This window comes from Mesoplodon densirostris, chromosome 15, assembly GCF_025265405.1.
Source record: "Mesoplodon densirostris isolate mMesDen1 chromosome 15, mMesDen1 primary haplotype, whole genome shotgun sequence".
Classification (NCBI taxonomy): Eukaryota; Metazoa; Chordata; class Mammalia; order Artiodactyla; family Ziphiidae; genus Mesoplodon; species Mesoplodon densirostris.
In genome coordinates this window covers 44,471,999-44,499,495 of record NC_082675.1, presented here as the reverse complement: position 1 = coordinate 44,499,495, position 27,497 = coordinate 44,471,999, and the positions used below count along the sequence as shown (strand labels likewise).

The window sequence follows — 27,497 nt, the reverse complement described above, 5'->3', positions numbered from 1 at the left end:
ACACAAGACTAAATTTGGGGGATTGCTTATCCCTACAACTAGTAGAATTGGAGGGAAATTATCCTTACAAATTAGTCGTGAGAAAAACCTCGATTTGACCAAAAAAACACATGGTGCATACTGTGAATCCTGACTTGGCACTGATAGAGCAGAAAATAGGTCATTTAACAAGCCATCAGCTAAATGTGAGCTAGAAACCTACCATTATTTGTAGTTCATTTGGTCCCGAATAATGGCAGTTTGTTCTCTTTGACAGTCGTGGGACCTCCGGCAGGTTGCTTCATCTCCCTGAGCTTTAATGAATTCATTTGTAAAATGGAAATATGAGTTGCTGCCTACTCAGGCTGGAGTGAGTCGTCAGGTACCATTAGGGTCATGTCTGGGAATCACTGAAATGTCAGCTCCAGTCTCCACCACTCTCCCCCATCCCAGAGCAGATTGGAAGGAACGCTAGAAGAATGCAGCCAAGTGAAGGGGACCACTGTGCCCATGTGCCCTGACCTCAGACACCTGCCATCCCATGCATCATATGTCCCTGCCCTCCCCTGAGCCTCAGAATCCTCAGATGTCAGAACTGGATTCATGCAGTATAGGTTGTGGCCTCACCAGAGATAACTTTCAGTGACTGTGGAAAGGAGAGAAATGAAGGGATTCTTTGTGACATGAGACCCAAGCCATAAATCTGGTAGAGCATTAAGCAAGGGACCAAGAACTTAAAGAATGACTCTTAGAGGCTGCTGCCGCCCTGTATACAACACCAGAGATGGAGCATGCATGGCTCCATGATCATTAATCCTTCCAAAGGTTTTCAGGCTCGGAAGAAGTTGCCAAGCCTGCCTAAGAGTTACAAAAGCTGAAAACTATTTTACATTCAGTAGGTACTCAAGTGTTGTTGGCAATAATTCGCACCAGCATTGGAGCTCTTAAGAATTTAATTTGGTGAGTTTTATGTTTGAAAAAGGTAGTAGCAAGTTAGAATGTGGTGCAGAGGAAAAAAACACAAATTACCGAAGGTCCAGGAGTAAAGAAGGGAATAGATTTTATAAGGAGGAATAAAAGACAAAAGCTTGACTCAATACGTTTTTATCTTTTTGAAGAGATGTCTGCGGATGAGATGGCTATCAGGTGTTTTCTGTCAATTAGACAACTAAACAAGATCACCTCAGCAGGAAAATTTTAGATTAGACATGACTCTCCCTGCAAGATTTCACCCCATCCCTGTGACTTCGGCTGAGCGCACGATTTGTGTGTCTGTCTCTCTAATCAAACTAAGAGCCCCTTCAGATAAGGTCTGTAGAGTAATTTATGAATTCCTTCCACCTAGCCCCATGTCAGGCATTCAGAAGATGCACGATTCGTATATTGTTTTTAATGCTAAATTAAATCAGCAGTTCTGGAAAGGAGTCTTTCCTAAAACTATTTCCTCCCTCAAATGTAGCCCATTTCCACTCCTCTTTTTTTTTTTTTTTTTTGCGGTATGCGGGCCTCTCACTGTTGTGGCCTCCCCTGTTGCGGAGCACAGGCTCTGGACGCGCAGGCTCCGGACGCGCAGGCTCAGCGGCCATGGCTCACGGGCCCAGCCGCTCCGCGGCATATGGGATCCTCCCAGACCGGGGCACGAACCCGTATCCCCTGCATCGGCAGGCGGACTCTCAACCACTTGTGCCACCAGGGTCCACTCCTCTTTTTAAACAGTCAGCTAGACTCAAAACATTGGAATCCTTTTGGACTCCTTACGTTTCCTTCCTAGCCGTTTCTCCTCCTCACATCTAATTAGTCTTCTGTTCCTATGGATTCTTTTTTCACCGCTTCTTTGAATCTGTATTTCTTCTTTGGGATTCCTGTTGCCACCACTGGCTCGGGTCCCTAGTTCATGCTCAACCACTGATCTCTTCAGTAAAATGTCTTTGGCTTTTCACTCTAATCCCAGCCTGTGTGTTTAAGTTAGGTCATTTGTCCCAAAACGCTACTTGCGCATTCCCTGCCCAAAAATCTTCAGCATCTGTCTCCCAAATTTTTACAAGAGCTCTACAGTTTGTCTATACTAAATCTGTAGGTGTATCTTCCACTCTATCCCTATATTAACTTGATATTTCAAGCAGTGGTTAGCTTTTGCCTTTCCTTGGGTATGTTGTAAGTCTTCTTTCCTCTGCTCTGGGTTATTCCAGTTACCTACCAGAATTCCCTTTCTTCCTAGTCTCATCTTCCCAAGTCCTCCAAGGTTCACAATTGTCCCAAAATACTTCTGTAGACTTCCTCACTGGTTCCCACAGTACTCTCATGCTATACTCAACTATTTAGCATATGGTATCAACTGGAAAGTTAATTGTTGAAAGGGGGATGTTTCAGAACAAGACAACATCTGACTAGCCATTGTTAAAAGTAATTCTGCCTTCACACGAGAACCCTATCTGAAAACCTTATAAAGTTTTTTGGAACGTTTAACGTCTCTAGCAATCTGAGAGAAAAAGCACTCAAGAATCTTGTGTCTACCCATTAGTGAAATTATTTGTAGGCATGTTTTACACTTTGAGCCTCTTTCCTTTTAGGTGCACTTAGAGCATAGAGTGCATTTCTCTAATTACGAAATTTTGTATTTTAACAAGTATTCTCCGACACACTCACTTTGACATTTAATCTTGGATTCATACCCAATTCTGGGTACAAAACCAACGAGTCCTTACCAGCCTTAATGATCTCAGAAGCACTTTGAGTGCTGCTGGGTACACAAAGCATGTTCATTATTGACCTCTCATTCAAGTTGCTTCTTTGGAGAAAGCTACGAGAACTACAGATATTTTTTACTTAACGAATTGCTAAGTAACAGGTGACGGAGAGTGACTAGCTGACAAAACTAGGTAGAACACTCATCTTAAGAGAACCCAAAGGGGGAGATTTGTCCAAAGAGAAAAGCTGTTTCCCCCGACCCCTACCCCCACCCCCAAGAATTTATTCTGTTGTATTTTGTTTTGCAAACAGACAAAAGGACCGGCAGAGCTCAGGAGGGTTTTGTGTTGCACCGAGGTTGGGGGCAAGAATTTGAAAGGGATCAGTGAATCAGATGTAATGTGGACCCTGTTGAGCCACGCAATCTCTCTTTTTTGCTGACGGTCAGTATTCCAGTTATAAAAAGCTGCCGAGGCATTTCCGCCCGCTCGAAAGAACTTTATCCCTGTTTTTATTCTGACATACCTATTATGACTTTGTTCAGTAAGCAGAAGGAATTATGGGAAATGGAAATTCAATGGCATGTTTTTATTAAAGAGCTATGTGTGTATCTTCATGGAGAAATTAAAGAACTGAGCAGAATCCTACGTTTTCCTTTCAGGTAACAGAAATTGCCTTATTCATTCTCACTAACAGTGATTTGGTTGAACCAGAAAACAAAGTAGCATAAAATGAGAAGGCTTATATACAAAGCATATTTTATATTTAAAAAAGAAAGAAGTCAGTGATGCTATGAATTTCTGTGATTCTAAAAATCAAATTAAAACATAATCACAGGGACTTCCTTGGTGGTGCAGTGGGTAAGAATCCACTTGCCAATGCACAGGACACGGGTTCAAGCCCTGGTCCAGGAAGATCCCACATGCCGGGGAGCAGCTAAGCCCATGAGCCACAACTGCTGAGCCCGTGAGCCACAACTACTGAAGCCCGTGCACCTAGAGCCCGTGCTCTGCAACAAGAGAAGCCACTGCAATAAGAAGCCCCTGCGCAACAACGAAGAGTAGCCCCCGCTCGCCACAACTAGAGAAAGCCTGAGAGCAACAACAAAGACCCAACGCAGCCAAAAAAAAAAAACAACATAATCACAAAAAAACCTGTGCACATGTATTCTGTGGGGCAGGGGTGGTGATTTAAGGAGGGAATGCTTAAAAGCCGTATTTCTCCTTTGCCTTCCTTAGCGCTGTAAGTATAGAGAATTGCACATCTTCAAATCCAGCTGCTGATACTTGGCAACAGATTCTGTTGGTCCCTTTCTGTATGTAGTAGACATTTTCCTGCAAACTGCAAATAAATGAAAAGTTTACAAGCCACATGTTTTTGTGGCAAACTTTATCCCTTTTGCGATACTCTGTTTAAACATGTTTTTAAATGTCACCTTCAGCTTTTTGATTTCGTGGCCTAATTTCCCTAATCCCCACTATGTAGATCTTCATCTTAAATCACATAATTTGCTAGAGAAATATTTAGATGAGACTGTGACTTCCTTGATGGTAGAACACTTGCCGTGTTTACGTTTAGATTTCAGCTCCTTCCTTACAGGAGGACAGACACGTTCAGACATGGGAAAAGGAGTAAGAAAATAGAATATCAGGCAGCTATGAAAAGGAATCTTATAAATAGAAAACATTATTAATGTCCCTTTACATTTTAGTTCATATGTCTATATTTTTACAAATCTAATTTATTTGAAGCGTGATTAACTTGTATTTAGTTGCCTAAATGTGTTTAAGATTAAGAATGTGTCGCATACTTCTCTTACTTAAGATCTACTTTGAGTTTAGTAGATCTTCCTGAAAATAAAGTCAAATTTAAAAGTCCTTGGCTATGAGTCATTTTTTTTTTTTTTTTTTTTTTTTTTTTTTGCTGTACGCGGGCCTCTCACTGTTGCGGCCTCTCCCGTTGCGGGGCACAGGCTCCGGACACGCAGGCTCAGCGGCCATGGCTCATGGGCCTAGCCGCTCCGCGGCATATGGGATCTTCCCAGACCGGGGCATGAACCCGTGTCCCCTGCATCGGCAGGCGGACTCTCAACCACTGCGCCACCAGGGAAGCCCTATGAGTCATCTTTAAATAAGAGATCTCTGTTAACCTAAAGTAATTCTGCAAGTCTGAGAAATGAAGGTTGACCTCATTAATTTTGTAAAAATTTGCCAGACATCAAGGGATTTGAAACTGCCTAGAAAAATAATAAGATATTCAACAAAGTTGCTTGTTTTAAAGGCTAAAGTGTAATCCATGAAAGAATTATCAAAAGGTGGTGTGTGCATATAAAACAGGCGGTTTAAAGAAATTGACTTTGAACCTGAAAAAAAAAGAATGCTACTCATTAGAAACCAAAACTTGCAGCAGAATGTTTTTGTATGGCCATTATGATAAGAACTGAATAAAGAATGTCTCCTTTATAACAAATACTGAGTTTATTTTATTGGAAACTTTTAAAAGAACATACGTCATGTAAAAGTTAAAGAAGCACCTATTTTACTTCATCTTGAAATAGTCATATTGGTTTTCTTGCCATATAATCTCCCAAGGAACTTTGTAGGTCTTCAATTTACCTCTCCTGAGGAGCATTTATGCTATCAAAATTGCAAACTTAGGAGAAATCATGGATCGCATCTTTAGTTGTCTCGAATGCATATTTTTATCTTCCAGAGTTTTTATTTCCAGAGAAATATTTCTAAAGAACTGTTCTAAAGAAATGTCTTCTAAAGAAGTTCAGCCTTTACCTCTTCTCATCTCATTGACATTCTTTTTTTTTTTTTTTTTTTTTTTTTTGCGGTACGCAGGCCTCTCACTGTTGTGGCCTCTCGTGCTGTGGAGCACAGGCTCCGGACACGCAGGCTCAGCGGCCATGGCTCACGGGCCCAGCCGCTCCGCGGCATGTGGGATCTTCCCAGACCGGGGCACAAACGCGTGTCCCCTGCCTCGGCAGGTGGACTCTCAACCACTGCGCCACCAGGGAAGCCTGACGTTATTTTTAAAGGGAGTGAGGAATAGAATTTGGAACTTGAAACTGGTCCTATCTTTTGCCTTCAAAGATTTGTACTCATTGTGACACCCTAGTACAGAAATGACTGAAATCTGTTCATGCAAAGAAGGTGATTGGTCTATCAGAGGAAGAGTTGTGTTTCAAACAGAATATCTTAAGCTTCTTTTACTTTTCTTGATGACATACAAATTCTAGTAAAAGGAAAGCAACCAGATTATAAAGTACAATTCATTAATGCCCATGTAATTTGTTAACCTCTTGAAAGGAGGAGTGACCATTGAATCATTGTCATGATTTCGATCACTCTAGCTGTTGCTGCCCTTTCATCCATCGTTACATGGAATGTGATACTTAGATTTTAACTTTGCTCTGGGATTGGATAGCTTTTCATAACTAGAGAACGATACATTTAAAATGATTTTATTCCTGTAGGAGTAGTCCTTTGCTTTTTGTCTCGGAGAAGCCATTGTCTTTTACTTAAAACTTACTCAACAACAATTAAAACAAAACAACCAAAAAAACCAAAAAACAAAAACGAGTGTCACGTTCGGTGGTAATATTCACTCAGGGATTTGTTATGATATTGAATTTTAGAATATGTGTATGCATATTTTTAGTGCTGTAAAAGATATTAGCAGTCTTCCAGTGAGACTTTCCCATAAGAAATGAAGATCCAAAGCTGTTTAGAGGATTATTTGGGCATCAGTGAGACCGCAACCAGAACTGAATTTACTGACTTGTGGTCCTTTCTTCTCTTTATTTTTTGCAAACAAGAACAGAATGATAAGAAAAAAAATGTCATCATCAATGTAGTTCCTTCTTATTCAGAGAAAAGTACACTACATCAGACTAGTTGAGGGTGTGGTTCAATTGAGTATAAAACAATAGTGTTTTAGTGGAGATTACTTATAAAATACATGAGATTAGAGTTGGCCTTTATACAAGCAGTGTTTTTTTTTTTAGTATCTTTTAGCTTTATGAATAATTCATCTGATTAGAAACTGAAGTTACCTCTGTACTATACTTCAAATTAAAGTGCATATTTAGTGCCCCTGTTGTTTGGACTATAATTTATTCAAGGCATGCTTGTTATATAATGAGTCTGATTTTTCTGTGTGACTTGCGGAATCAATCCTATTTCTTTATAATCACATCTTGAATATGATATTGTGTATTTTTTAATAATTCCCACGTTGAAAAAATGCCACTCATGGTCTTCCTCATGTTAAGAGGTCACCCATGGGCTCCGGAAAAGGGGAAATGCTAAGCCTATTTTAAAAACTAGAATGGCATTTAAATTTTAACACTGAATCCTACTGTCACATAGACATGGTATACACTCGCACTGCCCCTGAATTCTATGAACCAATTTCATGTGCATCAGTGATTAGATTGTTTGCTTGTACCTCTGTTGACATTTCTTCTTTTAGCTGAATGGATTTCAGTCTACCTGGAGACTGCTTCTCTCGGTAAAGCCTTTAGCCCATAAAACTCCCTCCCCCACAAAGATAATATGTCCCCAAAACTCCTTGCCAAACAAATTTGTCCTAGAAAGAGATCCTTTACAGATACTCATCCTTAACAAAGGCATTGAGCGAGGAGCAGTTGAGCTGATCCAGACACCGCTCTTTCCATAAACACTGATGCCTCTGTGAAGGCACCATCACTGCCAGACTGCCATGCCTCGATCGTGTGGAAGCCACCACCTCTCGCCTGTCGCCACGCAGCCTATCGGAGTCCTATTCATCCTCCTCTGCTCAGATCAAAAGTCGGCTGCCATTTCACTACATCTTTAGTGATCCCCTTTCTCCCTTCGGTTTTAATTGTCAAAAGCTTTGGTTTAGCCCATCTTATTATATATTGTTCCACTTTACTGTTAGGTTTTTGTTTTGTTTTTTTTTACTGTTATTGAAGCCCTTTCCTCCTAATTTTAAACTCCTAGAGATTAGGGATCTTGTTATCTTCATTTCAGTATTCATCTTAAATGGCAGACAAGGAATCATTTGGTTAATTTTCATTGAGAGTGGGCTATTCGGGGAGAAATGGAAATCAACCTTCGTCCTGAGATGTAATGGGTGCTTCTTAGGATGCCCCCCAAAGAATTTCGGGCAGCAGTGGCCACACTCTCAATGTGATGAGGGAACTTACACTCTGTGGCCCTCTGTTTCCCTATGTATAAAGATGGGCAACTAAAGAAAGAATAGGAAAAAATAAGTACATGAAAGTATTTATATCATTGTAGGTGATATTTAAATGAGACATATCACAAACATTCTAAACTCTGGACTTGGAAACAGTAGTAGTGAGAGTATTAGTTGACTGCTTGCTCTGTACACGCTGAGTTACTCTGTAAGTTGACCACCTACTCTGTAGTTACTACTTATTCAGAGTACAGCACTAAGTAGACAGATAGATGGATTCACACATACATACAAAATAAGTTCATGTGATGTTATTAACTAGTACTGTGGGATCTGAGGAAGAGGGTGAAATCCCCACCTTTGTCTTTTGTTTCTTTATATCGAGTCATCCAAGGAATATAAAAAAGAATGTGTATATATATGTATAACTGAGTCATTTTGCTGTACAGCAGAAATTAACAGAACATTGTAAATCAACTATAGTTCAATTTTTTAAAAAAGTTTAAAAAAAATAGAGTCATCCTATCCACCTTCTCATTGAAGCAGGTTATAGTTGGTGGTTAAGATGCTGAAACCCACAAGTTGCTTTATGCTCATTCTTAGTGGTCCCCAACTTTGAGGAGACTTCATGCATAGATGAATGAACACTAGCTCAGCACTAGACTGTTGTTGTTTGCCTTATTCTTCACTGTTGAGGAACTGGTTGGAATTTGTTCATTCCTCCTGCAAGTTTTCAAACCACCATTGTTTGAGAGGTCATGTAGTACAGTAGAGCACAGACTCTGGGTGGTCTGTGGCATCCCAGCCATGGCTACACGTTTTGCTCATTAGGCCAATGACTAGGCTGCAAACATCAAAACACTTTTGTTTGCTGCCTCTGTGTTTGCTTAGCTCTTATTAAGATGCATGATATGCTGTGCTCCTCCCCTATGTGTTCTATGATTCCTATTACTCATCCCTGGTCAACCCAGGTAATAAATAAAAAGAGGGTCTTGCATTCCTTTTATTCATTATCTGGTTTGATTGGAAAAAGTCAACTCTAATCATGTATTGCTATCAGTGACATGGAAAAAAAAAAGAAAGGAAGCAAGTTGGAAAAATTTAGGAAAGGCAACTTTATCTATAAAGGCTAAAAAGACTAAAATTAACCTAGTGGTCTGGGCAATTGATTAATCAATTAATTGATTAATTATCAATTTATTAATCAATCTCCTGCCTGCCTGTTGTCCAAGTTTTCTTGCTTCCTCTCTTATTCTTTCGTCTCCTCTCTCCTGCATTGTGTAATATTTCAAATATACGGAAAAGGGCCTGGGGCAGGAATCAGTGTGGCTTGTTGGAGGAATCACCAGACCGCCTACGTGACCGTGGCTGCCCAATGAGCTCCAAGAGGAAAGGAGGAAGAGGTTGCAGGGCCAAGGGCTTCTGTTAAGGATTTTGTTCTACGTGGTGTGATAGGAAGCCTTGGAGCATGATTTAATTTATGTTTTTAAAAGGCCACTCTAGGTGTCACAGAGAGTGGGAGTGATAGGCAAGTCGGAGGCCCCAGCTGTAATTCAACCCAGATAATGGCTGGTGCCGTGGGGGTGATGAGAAATGGCCATATTGGGGATATATATATATATATATTTTTTTTTTTTTGCGGTATGCGGGCCTCTCACTGTTGTGGCCTCTCCCGTTGCGGAGCACAGGCTCCGGATGCGCAGGCCCAGCGGCCATGGCTCACGGGCCCAGCCGCTCCGCGGCATATGGGATCCTCCCAGACCGGGGCACGAACCCGTATCCCCTGCATCGGCAGGCGGACTCTCAACCACTGCGCCACCAGGGAGGCCCGGGGGGGGGATATATTTTGAAAGCAGAGCTGACAGAACTTTCAAATAGATTCCTTTTGGAATAAGACAGGAGTCAAGCTCAACTCCTAGTCTCGTAGTCAGAGCATTTGGGTGAAGGGTGAAACTGTTCACCCTGGCGTTTGTTGAGGGATTGGGGGCAGAAGTCAATCAAGAGTTGGCTTTGGAACCTGTTCAGTTTGAGTTGCCTATTCGATGTCCAAATGGAGGTGGCAAGTAGGCAATTGGATATAGGAGTCTAGAGCTCGAGGGAACAGTCAAGGTTTATATAGACTTTCTCAACAATCTTCTTTGTGTAGGTGGTTTTTAAAACCTTGGGGCTGGTTGAAATCACCTAGGGTGAGAATGGAAAGAAGTGAAGATCCCGGGCTGAAGCTTGAGGCATCTTACAGAATTGGAGAAGGAGTGGCCAGTGGGATAGAGTGAACCAGAGGAATGTTCCCTGAAATTAAATTCATTTGGAGTGTGTTAGGTTCTGATGGTTGATTTCATTGACTGTCCTTAGTATTAGATTGTTTGATGTATGATGACTTGGGATTGTGGAATTTTTGTTTTCATCTCTCATTCTGCCCTTGCACAAAACCACCCTGAGCCCAGTCCCAGCCCCGTTCCCTGGTGTCAAATGGCAACCTAGATGCTGTGCCTTACGTCTTCTGACCTTCAAGCCCCTTAACCCAACAGAAGCTGAACTTCCAGTTGTCCCTGCCTGCTTCCTCTCCAGGTGGCAGTTTACATTAAGTTCATTTCTGGTCCACAGAGATGTTTATTTTGCTTCTGAGTGTGGCTAGGTTTTGTCTCTCTCTTTTTAAAAACTTTATACTTCATCATGGCTGCCTGTTTGGAGCAAGGTGGTCCATCGAAAACGTGACCCGACTGTGCCATGCCATGCTATCCAGAAGTCTCCTTCATACCTTGCATTTCTATTTGTTCTTGGTTTTTATATCCCTCTTTTTATTAAAATGGGATTTTTTAAGATGAAAAACTCACATTTAATAGATCTTTCATCATTCCTGTTTAGGTGTATGTTTTTCTGTCTTTGTCTCAATTATTTACGTCTGTTGTTTTAATTCATTTTAATGACTCTGGAAGTCAAATGTCTAAGTTACTTTTTTAAAAATAGGGCTTTTAGTATATTATCCTAAAACATTAGTATTGTTGGGGCTTTTAGGCAAAAAGATGTAATTCCAACTGGTCTGCTTAATGCATCTACTTATCAGGATGGGATAAGGATATTGTTTTAGCCTAACTCAATTTATTGTGGCTAACACATGCCGACTGAGAATTGGTTAAGTTGGGAGTAAATAGTGTGTACATAGGATACTTGCCTTGACATCCTCTTGGTTAATGTAGTGAAAATCCTTTAATACATGCCTGTGTATTCATGGGGTAAATCAGACATGCAAAATCTTTATCTCTGTAAAACTTAGAGATACCCTGACCCTTCATAAGTTTACCTAAGAGCTGAACTAAGTGCCATAGTGTCATTTGGAAAAGCGGGGGTAAGAATAATGTCCCTGGGCAGAACACTCATGCACCTAAGATGTTTTCAGATAAATCACAGTGTGGAGCATACATGAGCTGGCCATAATATTACAGTGTGTGACCATTCATTCCATGCACTTTGTTATAATTAAGGAGAATGGTGAAATAGAAGTGTAATCATTTCTCCAAGAGGGAATGTCAACCCATTAATGAGTAGAAGGCTTATTATTGTCAGTTGAAGCAGCAGATTTTTGCCCAGCAATTTGGATTGCTGAGTTGGTGTGTTCACAGAGGTAGATGTTCATTTCAGGCTGTGATAGAAGGGAGGGGAACACTTTTGAAGAGGATTTTTTGTTTTATTTTTTTTGTTTGGTTGGTTCTTTAAAACCAATGACAGCATTTTGGAATGACTGCAATTCTGGGCATTATAATAAAAATTTAATAAGCATAAAATATAATTTCTAAATATAAATAAGTAAAGACATTTAAAAGTATTACTCAAGTATTTATGCATTTGCGTAAAACCAAATAAATCTTGAAATAGCCCTTTACTACTATTATATTGATGCACTAAAATCATAGCCCATTTTTTTTTTATTATATGTCATAGATTACTTACCCTTGTTTTTCTTGTGACTATCTGCAGTAGATCAGAGTAAGTACTAAGAAATACTGTCTGGTTAGGTTGTTAGAAGAATACTTTCATGCTACTAGAGCAGCTTTCTAGGGTTTATACAATAATTCTTCAAAAAGTTGTAAACTGGTCTACTGAGACAATAAAAAGATGGAGGCCATGTTTTTCCCCAGGTTATACGGTGATGTTTACCAACTAACAACCCATTAATTGAATTTACATTAGAATTTGTTCATTGCTTTTACTACTTAAATTTCATTGGCAACTTAGGGACTTCATATAACTTTGAGCAACTTCATTGGCTCTGTGAAAGACATAGTAACATTGATGACATTTTTATGGAATCCGACATACATTAAATACTTAATACACATCATGTTGCTCACGTTCAGAAAAATGTAGACAGCCTTTAGAAATAATGCATGTAATATTGTGGGTTTTGGTGTTGCTTTTGTTAAATTTTTAGTTTGTTTTCTGTAGAAAGTGCAACTTTGCTCTTTGCAAAGTTCTTTCCAGTAGCTAGTGAGCCAGTATTTCTTTTGGGGGAATTTCACAGTAATAATTGGGAATTCAGCTTTTAAATTATGAGTTATGTATTATGGCAGATTTTCAAGAGCTGTTTTATATATCAGTACATTGTCATTTTGTCATATATGACAAGGATATTTTTCTCTAAAATCGAGTAAAGGAATAAATATTTCTTAAATTGTTTTAAGTGTTTAGGATGAAAATCTTATCCTTTCTGTTTTGTAACTTTACTATCAGCAAATAATTTGGGATTTAATAGTTTAATAGTTCAATGGACTTTAATTTCCATTCATGTGGTATCATGTCATACTGTAGGACTGAGTTGCTTAATGAGCATTATGTTCTATGTACCTCTTTCTTTTATTCAAATTTTATAAAATGTACAACATCCTTTTGTTCCTTGGTATACCCATGTCTTAGTAAGTTGGGCATTCTGGGGAGACATTCCCTCTTTCTGGTCTCTGTGGCACATTTTTAAGCCACATTGTTGAAATTGATTTAAACACAAGATTAGTTTAGTTTTGTTTTTTCCTTTCTAGCGGTGTACTTGAAAACTCCAATTAGCAAGAATTTCTTTTTTCAGCAAAGTTTATTAGGAGAACTCTATTTTCTTTAAAAATTAACAAAAACCTGTCACAAAACTTAGGAATTAGGATCCTTCTTTGTTGACATAAGTAGCCTGAAACATAAAGCTAACTAAATTGCATCAGATTTCAGAGACTAATAATCATACATTTGGGAAAAAGAGCTTCCACACAACCTGTGTTTTGTCAGAGTAATTTAATTAGAGGTAGTGATATTTCAATGTAATTTGTTAATGGGCACATTCTGAAAAAAAAAAGGGTAATTCTGCCTGAACACTGATCATTTTATATATTTTTAGCTGGATTCTGTCAAAAGAAAGGGTTTTCACTGAATTTCATGAAACAGAGATGCCTGGAGGAAGAATATCAATGAAGTGAAGAACAGAAGAACAGTTTAAATTTTTTGAGTTACTAGAATTGCATATAAGGGAGAATGTAATAATCTTGCTGCTTTTCCAAAGGTTTAACATATGAAATTGTATGCATAGCATTATTGGACAATTGAAAATCTAAATTTCATATTTTGAATGTCATATCATTATCATCCCTACTGCTTGTTTTGATTTTTTTTCAGTTTCACAAAGAATATCATAGCTCTTTATTCCTTTCTTTTATGTGTGGCAACTTGTATATAGATGTTGGTTAAATACTACATGACTTGCCCTGGAAAGAAAATGAAATAACAGCTTCTCTAGATTTTATAACATTTTAGAGAACATTATAATAAAACCTCTTGCTTTTGGTGGGGAAATACCAACGCTTTTAGTAGTAAGAAATATTTTAGTTGTATTAATTTGATCTACAATAAGTTTGATTCTGATTTATTTCATTTCATAGACACTTCATCCTAATTCTGCTGTAGTGAGAGGGATTTAGGTCACTCAAGTTGAGACCTTATCATGATAGGCTAGGATGTGCTGCAGTAACAATTACCCCCATTCTTCTGTGCTTAACATAAAAAATGTCAATTTCCCCTTCCTGCGAAGAAGTCCTTGGTGGAAGCAGGGGACTCTCCAGGGCAGTTCTCCATGGCTGGGCTCATTCACCCTTGGGGGTTTGATCCTGTTATTATCTGTGTTTAACATGTCCTTTCTTAATTGCCACTGCAGGGAAAGAGGGCATCAACTTTTTTTTTTTTTAATTTCTCCTGTTCAGCAAAGTGACTCAGGTGGCTCTCTCTCTCTCTCTCTCTCTCTCTCTCTCTCTCTCTCTCTATATATATATATATATATATATATATATATATATATATATATATATATATATTCTTTTATATATTCTTTTCCATTATGGTTTATCCCAGAACATTCAGTATAGTTCCCTGTGCTATACAGTAGGACCTTGTTGTCCATCCATTCTCTATGCATCTACTAACCCCAGACTCCCAGTCCATCCCTTCCCAACACCCCCCACCCTGCTGCCCCTGGCAATCACAAGTCTGTTCTCTATGTCTGCGAGTTTTGTAAAGAAGTTCATTTGTGTCATATTTTAGATTCCACAAGTAAGTGATATCGTAAGGTATTTGTCTTTCTCTTTTTGACTTACTTCACTTAGTATGATAATCTCTAGTTGCATGCATGCTGCTGCAAATGGCATTATTTCATTCTTTTTTATGGCCGAGTAGTATTCCATTGCATATATGTACCACATCTTCTTTATCCATTACCTCTCAATGGACATTTAGGTTGTTTCCGTGTCCTGGTTATTGTGAATTGTGCTGCTGTGGACATAGGGGTACGTGTATGTTTTTGAATTATAGTTTTGTCTGGCTGTAGAGGGTATCAAGTTTTAAATGCTACTGCTGGGAAGCGATATGTGTGACTTCAATCCCCAGATTTTATTGGCCAAAGTAAGCCACATGGTCATGCTGAAGGCCAAGGAGATGAGAAGTGTCATCTTTCTGAATGTTTAGAAAGAGGAGAAAAACTGAAATTATTGGTCATTATTTGCAATGCCAACTGAAGCATTAATATTTCAGCAGTATGGCAAAATAGATCAGTGTTTCCCAACCAGATTGCCAAGAATGGGATATAAGTATACTGTAGATACTCATGGTTGAACTTTTTTATAGTGTTAAAAATGTGAAGGCGGGCCTCCCTGGTGGCGCAGTGGTTGAGAGTCTGCCTGCCGATGCAGGGGATACGGGTTCGTGCCCCGGTCTGGGAGGATCCCATATGCCGCGGAGCGGCTGGGCCCGTGAGCCATGGCCGCTGGGCCTGCGCATCCGGAGCCTGTGCTCCGCAATAGGAGAGGCCACAACAGTGAGAGGCCCGCATACCAAAAAAAGAAGAAAAAAAAAAAAAAAAAAATGTGAAGGCATTTTTATTATAAAACAGGTCAGTAAATTAACTCACAATAGTGAAAATTACATTTGAATGCTCTTTCATGGCTTTCTGTAAAAATTTCCTGAAAGTTTTTATTATTTTTATTATTTTTCTCTTTTACTAAGACTTGCATAGACCCAAGTCTCCACATAGCATCTCCCCAGATCTTTTCATTGACCAAGTACATGTGCGGCGGCACATGGAGTGAGCACCAAAATGTCCCCTTTCCCACTGAAGCCCCCCAGTCACCTGATCATTGTTTTTATATCAGTGTGTTTATCCTAAGTGAAAATTTTATGCAAATGTTACTTTTATTATTCTTTCAATTTAATTTGCTTGCATCTTTTGCTCATACTTTTCTCCATTTAATTCTAAAAGAGAAGGTATATATAAATTTTATCTTTTTATGTTTTTGTCAGGTACCAGAGAATTATTAACTTTGTTAGATTTCTCAGTTGTTTATTTCTTCCCTCCTTTTTCTTTTTTCCACTTTCTTCTTTTGCTTTTTTTCTTTTATTCCTGTTGGATTTTAAAGTTAACAGTCAAAATCTTTTCTCGATGGAAACCAATAGTTATTTTTTGTGTGTTTTTTAAAATTAAAATGTCTCTATTATGTTAAATTTATACAGGTTTTTGGAAACATATTCCTTAGAATTAAACTGATTGGTTTTTCTGGATATAAAATTTACTAAATTACTAAACAGGACTGTAAGTTGCAGAAATGAATTGCTTTCAAAATATTTTTTGATTATCCAGAACTGTAAATAATGATTATATTTTGTACATTTTTAAGACTTTCAATTATTAAATTAAGTGAAAATTAATATTCACTATTCCAATTTAGATTACAGTATGTTTAATTTTCCAAGCTTTTCATATGCCTTATATTTAAATGTTTTAACAATGCAGAAGACCTAAAATATATTTATTTTATAGTTGTAATATTTACAATATTCATTAGTATATTATAGGACAATATTACTTATAGTTTACTATTTATATATTATGTATATTATATATTATTTACACATAGATTTTCTGAAGCTATACATGCCTGCAGTCTCTTTTATCTTTAGATTTCATTTTAAAGTATGTTTACTTTCCCAACCCAGTGAAAAATGAAAAGACTTCAGTTACAAAAACCCCTTCAAATGTTTTCCCTCAAATTGGAATTCATGAGTGCTTATAATTATTCTCACACTTGGTCTAAAGGTTTTATTTGATGCAAAAGTGAGCCAGTGAAGCTCCATGCAGGACTAATTTTGTGATCATTGTACCCCAAAACCACCAATTTAGGCAGAAGAAATTTTGGATTCTCTTAAGCAGAAAGTAAAGAAATTCCTTTATGAGATTGAGTATAGCACTACATGATCAAGCTCTAAAAGCCATTTATGGGATTTTACACTTAATGCCTTAGGCCAAAATGCCTCACACAAAGGCAGAATTTCTTAGTTTACCAGCCTATATATGTATCATCAGTGCTATACTGGAAACCAAGGAAGTAGAAGAAATAGAAAAGGAGCCACTTTTGAGTAATACACTCAGGAGAGGTACTGTTGGCATGTCACACATCATGGTGACAGCACTAATCAAAAAGATTATTCGATCAAAAGAGTGATCATTGCATGTTGATGACTTTAAGGAATTAATAAATATGTTGGTTAATAGCAGTCGTGAGAACCTTTGACAAGCATTATTCATTTTGAAAAAAAAAAGGATGACAAACTTTTGTAAATCATATATTCAAAGACCCAAATGAACACTTGAAAGCAAGATTTTAAGCAAATATTACATGAAGCTGATGCTCTGGCCATAATGGCATGAAGGTATAATGGCTATAAATGGTATGAAGATATAAACATCAGGAATTTAATCTGAGAGCCCCATGATTCTGTTAGTTTTACTCACCTAGAAAGTCTTGTATATAAAGGTTTGCTGATAAATCTTAAAACCACATAAACTGATATTATGAAAATAAATGTCAACAGTTTTATGCAAAGATCAGGGATTAGAAAACCATATTTGCTGATATATACCAAAGTGCCCAAGCTGTCCAAAGGACACTTTTTTTGCAAGAGTTTATTAGCTAATAGAAAAATGGATGGTGAGTGTGTTTGAATGTTGTTAACTGCAGATTTGTTGAAGGAGAGTTATTCGCTTGAAAAAAATAACCTATTTAACTGACATTTTGGAGCACCTGAATGAACTTAATTGAAAATCGCAAAGGCCATGTAAATAATATTACACATACTCACCAAGCTTATGGATTTGAAGCAAAGTTCAACTTTGGAAAAAGGATAAAAATGATTCATTTGTGATATTTAGTTGGTCTTACATTTTAAATCCTAAGGAAAAATTATTGACTGTTAGAGCAATACCTATATATACTTGAAGTCAAGTTTTATCATTATTTTAAAATACTTAAGATGAAAAAAATATGAAAAGTTTTGCATTTCCACAAGGAATTTCAACATTGTATTTTTCAATTAAGAAAAAGAAGGACCAGGAAATATAATCAGTATATCCCTCATGGTTCATGACAAGAAAGAACTTTCTGTCAATTGGAGAAAAAGTGATGAACTCTGTGCTACCCATTTGCTACCACCAACTTTTATGAATAAAGTTTGCCTTGGTGGTAATTATCAAGCATTTGATGTCTCCATCATAAACTTGTTATTAAAAAGGCATTTCATGCAAATAAGCTTAAATTTCTTATTAAAGATTAAAAAAAAATTTTGTATGGAAGTTTTATGTGTATTTAATAGTATGTTTCCTAAAACTCTGTATTTCATTTTTCTTATCATAATTATATGCTATAAAGAAAATGTAATGACTTTTTCCACCAAGATCCATATGGAAATTTCCAAACTGTCTCTAGTGTATCCTACTGTGCATATGTGAAAAGGATTGGTAGACCCTAAATGGTTCTAGGAAAAATTGTTCCTCAAATTGAAACTCAGAAAGGGCCTAGAGTAAGCGAAGAATATCTAAGCAGATTTATGAACAAACCTGCACTTGGTAACCTTTCTCCATTGGAATCTGTAAGTAAAAACACCATGAAGTCCTTAATATTGAGACAGTTCTCTACCTTCCTCCCTATCACTTCTTCACTAATAGATAGCTAGCTCCTTAATAAATATTGCCCTGTCTCCATAGAAGGAGAACGTCTGTTAACACTGTGAAACTATTTGTTTTCCCAATATGCCTTCAGAAATAGCAATTAATGTGGGAAAAAAATACAATAAAAAAGTCAAAGGGATATTTAGGCACAAAACTATTTTACAGTGTTCTCTTATAATTGTTTCTAAATATGGGTGATGTTTTACTTAGGCAAAAATTATAAACTGTATTTGTGTATTTGCACATTTTCATTTCTGTGGTTTATGTAACTGCTAATACATTTAATATATAAGATCTGTGGTTTGCCGTTAATATTTTATAAGGATATTATGGTTTTATGGTCAACATTAATTTTAGGTATTGCTTTAAGAGTCAAAAGTACTTTAAAATAATTATTTCACTGGTGTTTAATTTCATATTAATCATGTTAACAAAGTTTTATGTAGGCTAGAACACAGTAACTACGTATTATATGTAAACTATGCAGTGGCTCTAATAATAAATTTCTTGTTTAATATGATGATGTTTTTAGGCACAAACATTTAATTGTGTTAGAGTTGTTTTAAATTTGAATGATCCAGTGGATCAAGTTTGTCTTTTCAGTTGTCTAAGGCAATTTATTTCCTTTTCTCCTATGTTTTGAAATTCTGCAGCTTCTACTCTAAGTTATTTGAGCACTTAAGCAAAATTAATGTTTTAATGTAAAGAAGATTGTCAGAAAAAAATATTTCAAGTTGAGTTCGATTGTTTTTAAAATAACAGAATTTCAACTTTATTACATGTCTGGTAAAATATTATGACTTTCATGAAACTACATTCAGTATCTCTGTACATAGGGTGTTTATGTAAAGTTATTGATTCAGTTATATTCTCCAGCTCCAGCTAATACCACGTTGGGGCAATTCACTGGAACTCATGTTTGGGAGAGACAGGATATTGACAACTGTCTACTCCTTTTAAATATCTAATAATATAGCTAGTTCCCCTAAAGGAAGTATTTTTTAAATTATTAATAGACTTTATTTTTTAGAACAATTCTAAGTTTACAGAAAAATTGAGCACCAAGTGAAGAGTTCCATATCCACCCCACCCCATAGTTTTCCCTATTAATAAACGTCTTGCATTAATGTGGCACATTTGTTACAACCAATAATGATACATTACTGTAAAGTCCTTAATTTTACTTTAGGATTCGCCCTTTGTGTTGCTCAGTCCATGAGTTTTGACAAACGCGTACTGTCATGTATCTGCCGTCACAGTATCATACAGAATAGTTTCACTGCTAAGGATGCATTTTAATTTAAAATAAATGTATCATCACCTTTTCTTAAAAACCTATGCATTAAAAAATGATCAAGGGCTTCCCTGGTGGCGCAGTCGTTGAAAGTCCACCTGCCGATGCAGGGGACACGGGTTCGTGCCCCGGTCTGGGAAGATCCCACATGCCATGGAGCGGCTGGGCCCGTGAGCCATGGCCGCTGAGCCTGCGTGTCCGGAGCCTGTGCTCTGCAACGGGAGAGGCCACAACAGTGAGAGGCCCACGTACCGCAAAAAAAAAAAAAAAAAAAAAAAAATCAAACTGCTTCATATTTTGGAAAATAAAGGTTGAAAATCTTATTATATTACTCAGAATTCTTTACCTACTATCCATTAGGAAATATGTTAATAACAGAAACAGCTTGGTTCCAGTGAACTATATATTTCTCACAAGTCATATAACTATGATGTTTGCCTTCCTCATCTTCAAAGTTAAAATTTAAATCTAATTTTAATTTTACCATGTCCCTTGAATATCTCTTTCTCCCTTTCAAGGGGCTTCTGTCCACTCTCCTTTTTATTTTTAACCAGGTTTTTTGGTAAACATATTTTGCCATAGTCCTCCTGAAAACCGTTTTGAAAGTCCATAAATGGTAAATAAATATATTATATAAATTATAAATATGTATTAGTGCTGTAACTAAGATTCTATAATATAGCGGTTTTCCACTTTTTTCTATTAATTTCTATGTTTCTGTAAGAACTTTCTCCTAAGTAAGTTTCAGCGCTTGGTGCTAGGGCAGAAGTGAATCTGGTCAATTTTGAGAAAATATTCATGGTGCATCTAAGTCATAAATGAACAAAACAACACACAATAAACACTGACCAATGGTTAACAAATGGAATTCGTGTATTATCCATTTACTAGACTACAGAGTGGGTGGTTTAAATGACAGAAATTTATTTTCTCACAGTTCTGGAGGCTGGAAGTCTGAGATCAAGGGGCCAGCCAGTTTGGGTTTTCTTGAGACCTTTCTCTTTGGTTTGCAGATGGCCATCTTTTCCTCTGTTCATACAATGGTCTTTATGTATATGTGCATCTATGTCCAAATTTCCTCTTCTTATAAGACACCAGTCATATTGGTTCAGGGCCCAGCCGTATGAGTTCAATTATACCTCTTTTTAAAAACCGTATCTCCAAATATACTTATATTCTAAGGTACTGGGAATTAGGGCTTCAGCCCGTAAATTTTGGGGAACAGAATTCAGTCCATAACACTCATTGAAATTAATAAGCTTTTTAATTTGCATGACTTGAAAACAGTAAAACCTGGTAATTATTGATTAAGCATGTGAACCAGGCATATTTTGTGCATTAAATCATAACCACAGGATGAAGTCAGGATTGATACTTCACTAAGGAGAACTTTTTCATTTGGCAATGGACCTTGAGTTGAGGTATTGATTCCACTGGTTGAATGTACAAAGGGAATTATGTAATAATACAAGACCTTTCTTTAAAACTGAGTAATGCCACAAATGCTGCTTATTTTAATATTAAAGCAAATGAAAATTACCAATTGTTTAAAAAAAACAGAACAATTTAATAACAGAAATATTAAACCAATGGGGGAAGGGGTATTAGAAAAGTGAAACAATTTTAAGTAACTGACCATTATGCAATTTCCTCCCACGTGTTTTCTCTGATGTCAGACTCTCTGGGATCACCCACTTCTCATTCATAGGATGTGCAGTGACCCTTTGTAGAAAAAGGCACATTTTTTCCTTCTTTGCTAATACATTTTTTCAAAGGCCTCTATCTTTCCTAGCCTGCATCTTTCTGACACCTGAATCCAAATAGGTAAGCTGAGTACCAAATTAGCCAAAGTCAGTGGCAGTAACAGTGAGTGTGAATTTTTCTCATTTGCCACACACTCTCATTAGCCCGTGAGGGGCTCAGCTCCTCCCCTCTGTGGGACATTCAAGCTATGCTCCAAATGAAGAACTCCTTTTTAATATGCTAGTTACTTTGGTAATTTCAGAGATCTAAATGTGGCATTACTCTCTTCCCAAGCATCTATCAAGCCTCTTTTACTTTACTTTCATTGTCTATTAAAGGTTTAAGACTTGAGTCATAAGTTGAGTTAGATCCCTTTGTGCTCTTGTAGGGCAGACAACCACTACGAGTCAAACAGCATGGAGCACTGGTGGCTTTCTGCATTTTCTTCCCCATCTGTAGAATGGATAAAATGATTCCTACTTTGGGTGGTTATTCTTAAGGTTAAAGCAAATAACCTTAAGTGTCTTGTTCAGTGCCTAGCATTCAACAAATGTTAATTCATTTTCTTTCACAACCCAACAACCTAAGTGTTCATCATCATATGAATGGCTAAAGATGTGGTATACACACACACACACACACACACACACACACACACAATGGAATACTACTCAGCCATAAAAAAGAATGAAGTTTTACCACTTGCAGCAACATGGATGGACTTGGAGAGGACTATGCTAAGTGAAATAAGTCAGACAGAGAAAGACAAATACTGTATGATATCACTTATATGTGGAATCTAAAAAATACCACAAACTAGTGAGTGAAACAAAAAAGAAGCAGACGCACAGATATAGAGAACAAACTAGTGGTTACCAGTGGGGGGAGGGGCAATACAGGGGTGAGGGTGGGAGTTACAAATGATTGGGTGTAACATAGACTATAGAGGTGTCCTGTACAACACGGGGAATATAGCTAATATTTGGAATAACTGTAAATGGAGTGGTGTAACTTTAAACAAAATTTTTTTTTTTTTTTTTTTTTTTTAACATTTATTTATTTATTTATTTATTTATTTATTTTTCATTTTTCAAGGTAATTATATTTTGATTTTTTTATTTTTTTTATTTTACAAATTTAATCAGTTATACATATACATATGTTCCCATATCCCCTCCCTTTTGCGTCTCCCTCCCACCCTCCCTATCCCACCCCTCCAGGCGGTCACAAAGAACCGAGCTGATCTCCCTGTGCTATGCGGCTGCTTCCCACTAGCTATCTACCTTACGTTTGGTAGTGTATATATGTCCATGCCGCTCTTTCACTTTGTCACAGCTTACCCTTCCCCCTCCCCATATCCTCAAGTCCATGCTCTAGTAGGTCTGTGTCTTTATTCCTGTCTTACCCCTATGTTCTTGATGACATTTTTTTCTTAAATTCCATATATATGTGTCAGCATACAGTATTTGTCTTTCTCTTTCTGACTTACTTCACTCTGTATGACAGACTCTACGTCCATCCACCTCATTACAAATAGCTCAATTTCATTTCTTTTTATGGCTGAGTAATATTCCATTGTATATATGTGCCACATCTTCTTTATCCATTCATCCGATGATGGACACTTAGGTTGTTTCCATCTCCGGGCTATTGTAAATAGGGCTGCTATGAACATTTTGGTACATGTCCCTTTTTGAATTATGGTTTTCTCAGGGTATATGCCCAGTAGTGGGATTGCTGGGTCATATGGTAGTTCTATTTGTAGTTTTTTAAGGAACCTCCATACCGTTCTCCATAGTGGCTGTACCAATTCACATTCCCACCAGCAGTGCAAGAGTGTTCCCTTTTTTCCACACCCTCTCCAGCATTTATTGTTTCTAGATTTTTTGATGATGGCCATTCTGACTGGTGTGAGATGATATCTCATTGTAGTTTTGATTTGCATTTCTCTAATAAGTAAAGATGTTGAGCATCCTTTCATGTGTTTGTTGGCTGTCTGTATATCTTTTGTGGAGAAATGTCTATTTAGGTCTTCTGCCCATTTTTGGATTGGGTTGTTTGTTTTTTTGCTATTGAGCTGCATGAGCTGCTTATAAATTTTGGAGATTAATCCTTTGTCAGTTGCTTCATTTGCAAATATTTTCTCCCATTCTGAGGGTTGTCTTTTCGTCTTGTTTATGGTTTCCTTTGCTGTGCAAAAGCTTTGAAGTTTCATTAGGTCCCATGTGTTTATTTTTGTCTTTATTTCCATTTCTCTAGGAGGTGGGTCAAAAAGGATCTTGCTGTGATTTATGTCATAGAGTGTTCTGCCTATGTATTCCTCTAGGAGTTTGATAGTGTCTGGCCTTACATTTAGGTCTTTAATCCATTTTGAGCTAATTTTTGTGTATGGTGTTAGGGAGTGATCTAATCTCATACTTTTACATGTCCCTGTCCAGTTTTCCCAGCACCACTTATTGAAGAGACTGTCCTTTCTCCACTGTACATTCCTGCCTCCTTTATCAAAGATAAGGTAACCATATGTCCGTGGGTTTATCTCTGGGCTTTCTATCCTGTTCCATTGATCTATCTTTCTGTTTTTGTGCCAGTACCATACTGTCTTGATTACTGTAGCTTTGTAGTATAGTCTGAAGTCAGGGAGCCTGATTCCTCCAGCTCCGTTTTTCGTTCTCAAGATTGCTTTGGCTATTCGGGGTCTTTTGTGTTTCCATACAAATTGTGAAATTTTTTGTTCTAGTTCTGTGAAAAATGCCATTGGTAGTTTGATAGGTATTGCATTGAATCTGTAGATTGCTTTGGGTAGTAGAGTCATTTTCACAATGTTGATTCTTCCAATCCAAGAACATGGTACATCTCTCCATCTATTTGTATCATCTTTAATTTCTTTCAGCAGTGTCTTATAATTTTCTGCATACAGGTCTTTTGTCTCCTTAGGTAGGTTTATTCCTAGATATTTTATTCTTTTTGTTGCAATGGTAAATGGGAGTGTTTCCTTGATTTCACTTTCAGATTTTTCATCATTAGTATATAGGAATGCCAGAGATTTCTGTGCATTAATTTTGTATCCTGCAACTTTACCAAATTCATTGATTAGCTCTAGCAGTTTTCTGGTAGCATCTTTAGGATTCTCTATGTATAGTATCATGTCATCTGCAAACAGTGACAGCTTTACTTCTTCTTTTCCCATTTGGATTCCTTTTATTTCCTTTTCTTCTCTGATTGCTGTGGCTAAAACTTCCAAAACTATGTTGAATAAGAGTGGTGAGAGTGGGCAACCTTGTCTTGTTCCTGATCTTAGTGGAAATGGTTTCAGTTTTTCACCATTGAGGACGATGCTGGCTGTGGGTTTGTCATATATGGCCTTTATTATGTTGAGGAAAGTTCCCTCTATGCCTACTTTCTGCAGGGTTTTTATCATAAATGGGTGTTGAATTTTGTCAAAAGCTTTCTCTGCATCTATTGAGATGATCATATGGTTTTTCTCCTTCAGTTTGTTAATATGGTGTATCACATTGATTGATTTGCGTATATTGAAGAATCCTTGCATTCCTGGAATAAACCCCACTTGATCATGGTGTATGATCCTTTTAATGTGCTGTTGGATTCTGTTTGCTAGTATTTTGTTGAGGATTTTTGCATCTATGTTCATCAGTGATATTGGCCTGTAGTTTTCTTTCTTTGTGACATCCTTGTCTGGTTTTGGTATCAAGGTGATGGTGGCCTCGTAGAATGAGTTTGGGAGTGTTCCTCCCTCTGCTATATTTTGGAAGAGTTTGAGAAGGATAGGTGTTAGCTCTTCTCTAAATGCTTGATAGAATTCGCCTGTGAAGCCATCTGGTCCTGGGCTTTTGTTTGTTGGAAGATTTTTAATCACAGTTTCAATTTCAGTGCTTGTGATTGGTCTGTTCATATTTTCTATTTCTTCTTGATTCAGTCTCGGCAGGTTGTGCATTTCTAAGAATTTGTCCATTTCTTCCAGGTTGTCCATTTTATTGGCATAGAGTTGCTTATAGTAATCTCTCATGATCTTTTGTATTTCTGCAGTGTCAGTTGTTACTTCTCCTTTTTCATTTCTAATTCTATTGATTTGAGTCTTCTCCCTTTTTTTCTTGATGAGTCTGGCTAATGGTTTATCAATTTTGTTTATCTTCTCAAAGAACCAGCTTTTAGTTTTATTGATCTTTGCTATTGTTTCCTTCATTTCTTTTTCATTTATTTCTGATCTGATTTTTATGATTTCTTTCCTTCTGCTAACTTTGGGATGTTTTTGTTCTTCTTTCTCTAATTGCTTTAGGTGCAAGGTTAGGTTGTTTATTCGAGATATTTCCTGTTTCTTAAGGTGGGATTGTATTGCCATAAACTTCCCTCTTAGAACTGCTTTTGCTGCATCCCATAGGTTTTGGGTCGTCGTGTCTCCATTGTCATTTGTTTCTAGGTATTTTTTAATTTCCTCTTTGATTTCTTCAGTGATCACTTCATTATTAAGTAGTGTATTGTTTAGCCTCCATGTGTTTGTATGTTTTACAGCTCTTTTCCTGTAATTGATATCTAGTCTCATAGCATTGTGGTCGGAAAAGATACTTGATACAATTTCAATTTTCTTAAATTTACCAAGGCTTGATTTGTGACACAAGATATGATCTATCCTGGAGAATGTTCCATGAGCACTTGAGAAAAATGTGTATTCTGTTGTTTTTGGATGGAATGTCCTATAAATATCAATTAAGTCCATCTTGTTTAATGTATCATTTAAAGCTTGTGTTTCCTTATTTATTTTCATTTTGGATGACCTGTCCATTGGTGAAAGTGGGGTGTTAAAGTCCCCTACTATGATTGTGTTACTGTCGATTTCTCCTTTTATGGCTGTTAATATTTCCCTTATGTATTGAGGTGCTCCTATGTTTGGTGCATAAATATTTACAATTGTTATATCTTCTTCTTGGATTGATCCCTTGATCATTATGTAGTGTCCTTCTTTGTCTCTTCTAGTAGTCTTTATTTTAAAGTCTATTTTGTCTGATATGAGAATTGCTACTCCAGCTTTCTTTTGGTTTCCATTTGCATGGAATATCTTTTTCCATCCCCTTACTTTCAGTCTGTATGTGTCTCTAGGTCTGAAGTGGGTCTCTTGTAGACAGCATATATATGGGTCTTGTTTTTGTATCCATTCAGCCAGTCTGTGTCTTTTGGTGGGAGCATTTAGTCCATTTACATTTAAGGTAATTATTGATATGTATGTTCCTATTCCCATTTTCTTAATTGTTTTGGGTTCGTTATTGTAGTTCTTTTCCTTCTGTTGTGTTTCTTGCCTAGAGAAGTTCCTTTAGCATTTGTTGTAAAGCTGGTTTGGTGGTGCTGAACTCTCTCAGCTTTTGCTTGTCTGTAAACGTTTTAATTTCTCCATCAAATCTGAATGAGATCCTTGCTGGGTAGAGTAATCTTGGTTGCAGGTTTTTCTCCTTCATCACTTTAAGTATGTCCTGCCACTCCCTTCTGGCTTGTAGAGTTTCTGCTGAGAGATCAGCTGTTATCCTGATGGGGATTCCCTTGTGTGTTATTTGTTGTTTTTGCCTTGCTGCTTTTAATATGATTTCTTTGTGTTTAATTTTTGACAGTTTGATTAATATGTGTCTTGGTGTATTTCTCCTTGGATTTATTCTGTATGGGACTCTCTGTGCCTCCTGGACATGATTAACTATTTCCTTTCCCATATTAGGGAAGTTTTCAACTATAATCTCTTCAAATATTTTCTCAGTCCCTTTCTTTTTCTCTTCTTCTTCTGGAACCCCTATAATTCGAATGTTGGTGCGTTTAATGTTGTCCCAGAGGTCTCTGAGACTGTCCTCTGTTCTTTTCATTCTTTTTTCTTTATTTTGCTCTGCAGCAGTTATTTCCACTATTTTATCTTCCACCTCACTTATCCGTTCTTCTGCCTCAGTTATTCTTCTATTGATCCCATCTAGAGTATTTTTTATTTCATGTATTGTGTTTTTAATCGATGCTTGATTCATCTTTAGTTCTTCTAGGTCCTTGTTAACTGTTTCTTGCATTTTGTCTATTCTATTTCCAAGATTTTGAATCATC

At 37.2% G+C, this 27,497-nt stretch overlaps 1 protein-coding gene across 1 annotated transcript in view; it reads left to right on the top strand.

Moving 5' to 3' along the window:
- Positions 1 to 27,497, top strand: part of CDH2 (cadherin 2) — a 230,398-nt gene that overhangs the window by 139,098 nt on the left and 63,803 nt on the right. The window lies entirely within an intron of this gene.